This window comes from Nerophis ophidion, linkage group LG06 (genome assembly GCF_033978795.1).
Source record: "Nerophis ophidion isolate RoL-2023_Sa linkage group LG06, RoL_Noph_v1.0, whole genome shotgun sequence".
NCBI classification, from domain to species: Eukaryota; Metazoa; Chordata; class Actinopteri; order Syngnathiformes; family Syngnathidae; genus Nerophis; species Nerophis ophidion.
In genome coordinates this window covers 39240124-39248519 of record NC_084616.1, presented here as the reverse complement: position 1 = coordinate 39248519, position 8396 = coordinate 39240124, and the positions used below count along the sequence as shown (strand labels likewise).

The window sequence follows — 8396 nt, the reverse complement described above, 5'->3', positions numbered from 1 at the left end:
ACAAAACGGCGCTCGGCAAATACTCAAATCAGTGAAGCATGTTTAATAAAAACAGTGTGCTTTAAAACAATTAGGGAGGTTTGTGTCATGTTTGTCCTTCTACAGAAACTATATTAAAACAAAAAATATATTTTTATTTTTTTTCCCCTCATCTTTTTCCATTTTTCATACATTTTCGAAAAAGCTCCAGAGAGCCACTAGGGTGGCGGGTTGCCGACCCCCGCACTAGGGCCAATTTAGTGTTGCCAACCAACCTATCCCCAGGTGCATGTCTTTGGAGGTGGGAGGAAGACGGAGTACCCGGGGAGGACATGCAAACTCCACACACAAAGATCCCAAGCCCTGGATTGAAACCGGGACTACTCAGGACCTTCGTATTGTGAGGCAGATGCACTAACCCCTCTTCCATTGTGCTGCCCACTTTAACTTTTCTTTTTTGTTTTAATAAAAGAAGCTTTCAGAGCTGTGCTTACCTTGCTCAGCTACAGTAGGTTGTGCCAAGTATTCACTCGACGCCCATAAAAGTAATTTTTGTGCAATGTCCTCTGCAGTGGACAACATGGTGACGATTGAAATTTTTTTACGCCGTCATTTTTTTCCACTGTTTTGATCAGTCACGTCTGGACTGTTTAGGACACATTTCACCTCTCATCTAAGCAGGCTTCAGCTCTTAATGCTCACAGTCTTAAAATGAATTGATTAACGTGAACCCTGACTTAAACAAGTTGCAAAACTTATTCGGGTGTTAACATTTAGTGGTCAATTGTACGGAATATGTACTGAACTGTGCAATCTACTGATAAAAGTTTCAATCAATCAATCAATACGTAGGACACTTCGAGTCTGAGTGAGTGGTGCATCCATCCATCCTATCAATTTTCTACCGCTTGTCCCTCTCAGGCTTGCGGGGGGTGCTTCCTTTGCCATCAAATATCAACAGTGTTGGGTTAGTTACTGAAAACCAGTAACTAGTTACAGTTACTAGTTACTTTATTTCAAAAGTAACTCAGTTACACCAAAAAGTAATGCGTTACTGTGAAAAGTAACTATTTAGTTACTTGTTTTTTTTTTAAAGCTCCCATTAATGCCCTTTTAGCCTTCATTTCAGTTCTGTTTTTGCACTGGAGAATAATACAATCTGTTGATCAACTGGACATGCATTTGCATCACTGAACTCTGCGAAGCAATGTGGTTTACATATAACACACAAAACAAAGATATGTTTCAAAGGGCGAATTTATTTCAGGCCAGAACAAATTGACAAACCTATTTCAAATAGCTGCAACATAACATAACATACAAACGGCATAATAACAACATGTCAGCACAGCTGTAAAGCTGGCTTCACCCAAGGAAGGCACACATAACATACACAAAGCCTAACCAGGCAATTTTTTCTCTAAAGGAATTGTGAAATAAAATCATGTCTTCAGGAGAGCAAAACCTGTACTGAAGCCCAGAACATTTACTACTTATGTATAAAATACTACACGGTCAAGCTCCATCCTATCTTGCCGATTGTATTGTACCAGATGTCCCGCCAAGAAATCTGCGTTCAAAAAACTCCGGCTTATTAGTGATTCCCAGAGCCCAAAAAAAGTCTGTGGGCTATAGAGCATTTTCTGTTCGGGCTCCAGTACTCTGGTATGCCCTCCCGGTAACAGTTTTAGATGCTACGTCAGTAGAAGCATGTAAATCCCATCGTAAAACTCATTTGTATACTCTAGCCTTTAAATAGACCCCCTTTTTAGACCAGTTGATCTGCCGTTTCTTTTATTTTCTCCTCTGCCCGCCTCTCCCTTGTGGAGGAGGGGGTTGGTTGGGGGGGCAGGTCCGGTGGCCATGGTTGAAGTGCTGCCTGTCCAGAGTCTGGACCCAGGGTGGACCGCTCGCCTGTGCATTGGTTGGGGACATCTCTGCGCTGCTGACCTGTCTCCGCTTGGGATGATCTCCTGCTGGCCCCACTATGGACTGGACTCTCACTATTATGTTTGATCCACTGGACTCTCACTATTATGTTAGATCCACTATGGACTGGACTACATACATTTTATATTTAACGCCTAAATCTCTGGAGTCTACATTAACTTCAGATCTATTCCTCATTTCAAAATGTTTTTTTTTTTTTTTTTTATGTTATTTTGTTTGTTTTCCACCTTTTTTCCACAATATTATGTTAGACCCAGTGTACCCCGCCTTCCGCCCGATTGTGGCGCCCCCGCGATCCCAAAGGGAATAAGCGGTAGAAAAAGGATGGATGGATTGATGTTATACCCACTCGATGTCCATTGCTTTCGGTCTCCCCTAGAGGGGAGGGGGGGTGCTCACATATGCGGTTTTTCTCCCAGGTTTCTGATAGTCATTCACATCGATGTCCCACTGGGGTGATTTTTTCCTTGCCCTTATTTGGGCTCTGTATTGCGGATGTCGTTGTGGCTTGTGCAACCCTTTGAGACACTTGTGATTTAGGGCTATATAAATAAATATTGATTGATTGAACATAAAAAATAACGCAGTAACGCATCATGTAGTAACGGTTACTGAGTTACAGAATATAACAAAATTACGCGTTAAACTACTAGTTACCATACAGTTCCAACACTGAATGGTGAAAGGGTTGTACTTGTATAGCGCTTTTCCACCTTTTTTTTTTTTTAAGGAAGTCAAAGCACTTGGACACTATTTCCACATTCACCGATTCACACACGCATTCACACACTGATGGCGGGAGCTGCCATGCAAAGCGCTAACCAGGAGCAAAGGTGAAGTGTCTTGCTCAAGGACACAACGGACGTAACTAGGATGGTAGAAGGTGGGGATTGAACTAGGAATAGGCTGACCATATGGTGAAATCCCAAAAAGAGGACACATATATGCGTGCCAAGGCAAGCAAGACGCCGCCAGGACTAGATAAAAATTTGCCAATGGTACTTGAATTTGCTTTATAAATTTTGTATTTATTTAAATAAAGCATTTTGTGGCCTCTGTTAATAGCATTGTTGGCGCTAGAATTTTCAAAATGGGATCCCATGGACCCCATCAAGTCATAAAAATGGGGTCCCACAGTAAATTTTTGGGGTGCCATTTTTTTGTAAGCGTTTTGAAAACAAATGATAAACGGATGCATTGTCCTGTTATATCACACATTCTATATTGTGTTTTGGGAAAAGGTTGTCATAAACATTACTTAATTCATTAAAATAAATAATATAAAAAGAAGACAAAGTTGTATGCATATGTAAATGTGTTCAGTTATAAACATTCATTCACATTCTTCTTTCCTTCATGGATCTAAAATGTAGCGCTGCTGGTAGTTTTTCCTATGTTTTTATTTTAATAAGTTGTAGGTGTATTTATTTCAGTGTAAAAAGTGTTTTGCTTCGGTCATGAATTGATGATAATGGTGGAATATTTGATGTGACTTACGGGGTTGAGACGGTGGTGAGGGGGTGAGTTAGTGCTGCAAAGGATTCTGGGTATTTGTTCTGTTGTTTTTATGTTGTGTTACGGTGCGGATGTTCTCCCGAAATGGGTTTTTCATTCTTGTTTGGTGTGGGTTCACAATGCGGCGCATATTTGTAACAGTGTTAAAGTTGTTTATACGGCCACCCTCAGTGTGACCTGTATGCCTGTTGACCAAGTATGCATTGATTGGTGAACTATTCATTACCTCTTTCTCTCGCTCTCTGTTTGACTTTTGCTGCGTGGGCACACCTTCACAATTTGTTTTGATTTTAACCCCTCTTAAAGGCCTACTGAAATGAGATTTTCTCATTTAAACAGGAATAGCAGGTCCATTCTTTGTGTCATACTTGATCATTTCGCGATATTTCCATATTTTTGCTGAAAGGATTTAGTAGAGAACGTTGACGATAAAGTTCGCAAATTTTGGTCGCTAATAGACAAACCCTGTCTTTACCTGAAGTATGTGCGCGTGATGTCACGAGTTGCAGGGCTCCACACATATTCACATTGTGTTTAATGGGAGCCACCAGCAGTAAGAGCAATTCGGACCGAGAAAGCGACAATTTCCGCATTAATTTGAGCAAGGATGAAAGATTCGTGAATAAGGATGTTGATAGTGAAGGACTAGAAAAGAAAAAAAAAAAGCGACGGCTCCGGGCGGTGCCAGTGGGAGCGTTTCAGATGTAATTAGACACATTTACTAGGATAATTCTGGAAGATCCCTTAACTGCTTATTGTTTTAATGGTGTTTTAGTTAGATTGTAAAGATTGTAAAGACATACCTCGAGGTCGGATGGCTGCGGTGAACACCCAGTGTTTCAGAGAGAAGCCGAGGAGTCAAGCTCACAGCTGCCTTTTAAACAGCTGCTGCGGGATGACGAATAATCCAATGATTTCTCCGGTAAGACATATATCACAATTTCCCCATCCAAAAACATGCTGGTTGACGTAGAGAAACATGTTCGCTTGACCGCTCTGTGTTAAAGCTTCACAACAAACAAAGAAACACCGGCTGTGTCTCGGTGCTAAAGACAGCTGCAATCCACCACTTTCCACCAACAGCATTGTTCTTTATAGTCTCCATTATTAAATGAACAAATTGCAAAAGATTCAGCAACACAGATGTCCAGAATACTTTGTAATTATGCCATTAAAGCAGAGGACTTTCAGCCGTGTTTGGTGCAGCACTAATATTTCCTTACAGTCCGTGACGTCACGCGTACGCTTCATCATTCCGCAACGTTTTCAACAAGAAACTCGCGGGAAATTTAAAATAGCAATTTAGTAAACTAAAAAGGCCATATTGGCATGTGTTGCAATGTTAATATTTCATCATTGATGTATAAACAATCAGACTGGTAGTCGGTAGGTGGTCGGTAGTAGTGGGTTTCAGCAGGCCTTTAACTCTGTACTACATCGAAAATACACGCAACCTTGACGCAAAATGCCGGACATTTGAGGCATTTAAGAAACCCCGCCCGGACAGTCCCGTAAAAGTGGTCAGTCTAAATAAGAACCCTCAGTTGGGAAAATATTAATTACTTTTTAACATGTATATAAAATCATTTACATTTTAAAATATTTTTATTTCTAATAAATAACTAATATTTGTACATTAGGTGTTGAACTATCCATGTTGTTGTTTTGTTTTTTTTCAAACTGCCCGGAACCATTTGTATTCTGTGTGATTCCGCCGAGCCATTTTGGCGGTCGCACATGACGGGCAGGAAGTGGTCCCGGTCAGGTGCTAATGGGGGTGAATGGCCACCCAACCAAGTCCCCTCCAAGTTGACACGTAGGCTTCCAACTTGTTTCTCCGCGTCTTTTTTTGCTCTCAATGTGGCTAGCGATGTCTGTCTATGACGAGATGGACGCTTCGTCGCTCCCAGAGAGGCCATAACACGTAAGAAGATCACATGTCCTCGCTGTCGCCATACTTGTAGAGTGGTAGCATAGGTGGTTAGCCAGTTAGCGTTAATCCTTTAATCTCACTAGTTGATGCTCTACAAACTACACATTTGACTCTTAAAACTTTTGGTGTGTTCCTGCTGTCCACCGCCACTTCATTATCTCCTCATATTGTCCTAGGTTGCCGTAACAACTTCTTACTGGTGTCGGTGGATGCCATTGTTGGCATCCACCGACACCAGTTAATTTTCAACCACTGTGCCGCGGCACACCAGTGTGCCGTTAGAAATTATGCAACTTCACCTAATTGGTCCAAAAATATTATTTGCAAATCAATGATCATAAAAATGTGCCTGTTCTGTGTAGAGCTCGGCAGGGTAATCTTGTAACGCTCCATATTAGTAGGTGGCAGCAGGTAGTTCATTGATTTGTAGAAGTCGGAACGCGTCGAGGATGGTTTGTCATGATCTCAACATGCAGAGCACAGTGGGACACAGCGTGCAGGTAAATACTTTTGTAACGCTTATACCAGGGGTAGGGAACCTATGGCTCTAGAGCCAGATGTGGCTCTTTTGATGACTACACCTGGCCCTCAGATAAATATTAGCTGACATTGCTTAACACGTTAAGTAATGAATAATTCCGCTGGTAATCATAGTGTCAAAAATAACATTCAAAATATAAAACATTCTCATGCATTTTAATCCATCCATCCGGTTTCGACAGCACCTGTACAAGAAGTCACACAAATGGTAAGAAGTATTTTATTTATTCCTAGTTAGCTTCAGAATAACAAAGTTATCAAAAAGAATAACAGACTTATTATACTCTAAAAATGTTGGTCTTACTTAAAAATGCATGCATTTAGTTGTATTCCGTCTTAAAAAAAATATTATATGGCTCTCACGGAAATACCTTTTCAAATATTTGGCTTGTATGGCTCTCTCAGTCAAAAAGGTTCCCGACCCCTGGCTTAAACCATACTTGCCAACCTTGAGACCTCCGAATTCGGTAAAATAGGCGGGAGGAGTATATTTATAGCTGCAATTCACTGAAATTCAAGTATTTCTTATATATATTAGGGATGCCCCGATCCAGGTTTTTGCACTTCCGATCCGATACCGATATTGTTTATGCACTTCCGATCCGATACTGGCCTATCTGAACATGTATTAAAGTTTAAAGTTATTTAGCCTACTTAGTTGTCAGATTCATGTTGAAAAGGATTTAAGTACTCATGAATACAACTAGCCAGCTGAATTAGGTGAGTTTGAATAATACACAATGGTTGGTATTCAAGGTTAAACACAAAATATTAAAAATTATACATGACAAACAAAAATGGCATCATTAAACAGTAAAAAAGTGAACAGTATAAAGTGCAAATAATGCTGTAAACATTATTAATAAAAGCAAAACACACAAACAACCTGAATGGGATAAAATGTCTATAACTCAGCATCAATACTTGCTCTTGTACAAGTGTAAACTTAAAAAAAAAATAAAAATAACTATCTACGGGGAGGGGGGGGGCAAACAATTGAAGTCCAAGCATAATGGGGAGATTCTTTCTAACAAAGACGAGCACGTCAAGATGCTCAGGTGTCAGCCTGCTCCTGTGTTCATCAATGATGAGTGCTAAAAAGCCTCTAACTCTCAAGCGGCATTAAAATGTCTTACAACTTTACCACCACGCTTGACTTTATTGTGGCATGTTTTGCCCTCCACCTCTTCATCTTTTTCGTTTTGTAGGGTAAAATAATCCCACACAGCTGACATTTTTACCGTAACTTTTAATTCACACGGTTAGAACACAGACCTGTGGATGTGTTGAAGGTGTGCTGGAAAATGCGGAATGGAGCGTAGGGAGCAGCAGAAGAGTGGAATGTATTATTTAAATCGGTGCGTCGAAAAACAGGGACCGGTGTTTTATAAAAAACTGGATCTGGAACGGCATTTTCCCATGCCTTGCCGATACGTATTTTTTGGCAAATGTCGGCGGCTGATCCGATCCAAATATCGGATCGGGACAACCCTAATATATATATATATATATATATATATATATAAACAAATACTTGAATTTCAGTGTTTATTTATTTACACATATGTACACACATAACATTGTTGTATTTGAAGTGCAATGCATCCAGCCAGTAGCAAAGCCTTTGAAGGAGGAAAGGTATGGGCAGCATCTGTGACATTTAATTTGCAGGAAAGGATCCTCGTTCTATTCTCTGTCTGTTCTTCCTAACCATGCTGAACACCCTCTCTGATGATGCATTGCTGTGTGACACGCACAAAACTGCCGTCGTCAAATGCACCAGAGTCTGGAATCTTCCATCTCTCCCTAGCATATACCCCTTTACCTTCAATCTGTCCTGGATGAACTGAAATTCTTGTTTCCAATCATTTTGGAACTTGCAAGCCTACTTCTACTTCTTACTCGTTGTCATGACTGTCTCTTCTTCGTTTTTCTGCTTCGTCTCTGTTATGTTTTTAGGACATCACTGCTTGCCGTAGTTTTGAAGCAATGCATGATGGGAATCCGGAAGTTGTGTGTCAGTGTATTAACGTGCCGGCTGGAATAAACACACGCTGTGCCTATTAATAGCTCCGTGCCTGCCTACTTGATGGGTTATGGATAACGGATACATATACAATAGTCTCCTTCTTGTTGTGTGTGCAGTTGCGCACTGAGCTCCAAAAGCCGTGACAATGGTTATAAGGAGGAAAAGCGGATGTGACGACAGGCTGTCCTCACTCAGGTCCGGCTGGAAATTGGGAGAAATTTGTGAGAATGATTGTTCCGGGAGATTTTCGGAAGAGGCACTGAAATACGGGAGTCTCCCGGAAAATTCGGGAGGGCTGGCAAGTATGGCTTAAACCAAAAATGAACAAAAGGCAAGTCTCACTAGGAAAATGCACTGATGCATAGGGATGGCTATGTAAAACAAAAGTAAAACTTTACAGGCTACAAAGTCAACAAAAAACAGAATGCTGGACGACAGCAAAGACTTGCA

The 8396-nt window shown here is 40.8% G+C and overlaps 1 protein-coding gene across 3 annotated transcripts in view; it reads left to right on the top strand.

The window, feature by feature from the left end:
* ubiad1 (UbiA prenyltransferase domain containing 1) overlaps nt 1-8396 on the top strand; it is a 35198-nt gene that overhangs the window by 11322 nt on the left and 15480 nt on the right. The window contains exon 1 of one of the 3 annotated variants that reach the window (XM_061903702.1): nt 5156-5368. The exons of 1 other annotated variant lie outside the window; for it this stretch is intronic. The gene's annotated coding sequence lies outside the window, so the exon portion shown is untranslated. Of the gene's footprint in view, nt 1-5155; nt 5369-5721; nt 5878-8396 lie in introns of those variants that run through there. One more of the 3 variants, XM_061903704.1, reaches the window with a different exon arrangement.